Below are 1,678 nucleotides of genomic sequence, written 5' to 3' on the forward strand. Positions count from 1 at the left end.
TGCCCGAAATATGAGTGATTTACGTAAGGTAAGACTTAAAAAAAATATCCAAAATAAGTGTTCAATAAAATATTATATCAGAAGCCCAAAATTTTGAGTAATTTACATATGCTAACATTTACTCATTTGTCTAGAATTCATGATAATTGATCCAATGAGTTTTACAATGGTTAACAGTTACCTAACACAACTCTCCTCCTTTATTTGAGCTTAGGATTGACTATGAATAGAAGTAACACCTCCAACACTATATGTGTAGAGGGAAGCTTTATTTGATAGCCAAAAAAAGACCATCTTTGTTATATGCCTTTGAATATTGGGGTAGATAAGCACCAATATATGCAAATATGAGTGTAACTAAGATGAGAATGTTATGGTGGATATGCAGCCATACAAGAAAAGGCAAACTAATATATACTAAGGTTATAATGGTGCCTATTGGATGAAATTGAGGAGAAGGACATGTGAGAAGAAGACCAATAGACACATAGGTGAGTAGACTGGATGAAAATGAGAGAGAGAGAGAGAGAGAGAGCATAACACCCCAAATTATTTTTAGAATATCTGGAGGCTCAAGGAAATTAATTTGAATTAAATTTAGAGAACAATTTATTTGGCTATGTGAATGGGTCAAATGGTTTGAATATATATACGTACGTGTATATATATAATGGAGGAAATTTTTTATTCTTTCTTTCTCAACTTCAGAATAACTTTACAATGGGATTTTAAGGTTAATCCTGAAACCTCTATAAGGAAATTAACTACAAAGTCAACAAGCTTCTAAGGAAACAATACAAAAAAGGAAACTGACAGAAAAAGAAACGTTATCTGTACAATGAATGATTCTGCAATAGGAAATTGGAATCAAGGAGCTGCTGCAGAATTTTCTATATTCAATCAACCTAATTGAGTAAATCTGCCAGCTATTGGAATGAGCAAACAGATTATTCAAGTGGACTGTAATTTCTTTACTGCCAAATCTTCAGTTTTTTCATTTCAACATATAATAAAGCATAAAGTATATGTATAATTAAAAAATTAAAGGAAAAAGGTGGCCCAGCGGGCTGGCAAGAGGGGCATGGCAACCCTTTCTATGAAAGGGACCCCATGGCCCCAATACAGTGAGCAGCTGCTGCTGCTCGCTTGCGCCAAGGTGCTACCTTGGGTAGTCCCCTTACACCATTAGGGATGGCTTGGAAGCCATCCCCCATTGATCCCATTGACCCCCTTCCTCTTCCTCCCTTCTTCCATGTGTATATGACATAACGATTGGCATGAACTGATATAATCATCACATTCATGTGGGAGTGTCAAGGACAAGGTCAAATGTGTGACCTATACGCTAGAGGAGCTGGCAACCCATTGGTGGAAGGCCGTATAGTAAGTCATGCAAACTATGACGCTATCCTAAGGGTCAGTTCAAGGAGGGGTACCGGAACCAACTCCAGACATGACATGGGAACAATTCAAGGGACTGTTCAATGGAAAATTTTTCCCCACACGCTGGAAGGTGGCGAGGGTCCAAAAGCTTATGAACCTCTGCCAAGGACCATGAATGTTGGTGGCATAGTGTAAGGTGAAATTCTAGCTGCTGATTAAGTATACGCCACGATGAATTGGATGACATCAAAAAGGGACGAAAATTCCTTCAGGGTTGCAGGTGGAGTTCCAGCAA

This window comes from Diospyros lotus, chromosome 5 (genome assembly GCF_014633365.1).
Source record: "Diospyros lotus cultivar Yz01 chromosome 5, ASM1463336v1, whole genome shotgun sequence".
Lineage (NCBI taxonomy): Eukaryota > Viridiplantae > Streptophyta > Magnoliopsida > Ericales > Ebenaceae > Diospyros > Diospyros lotus.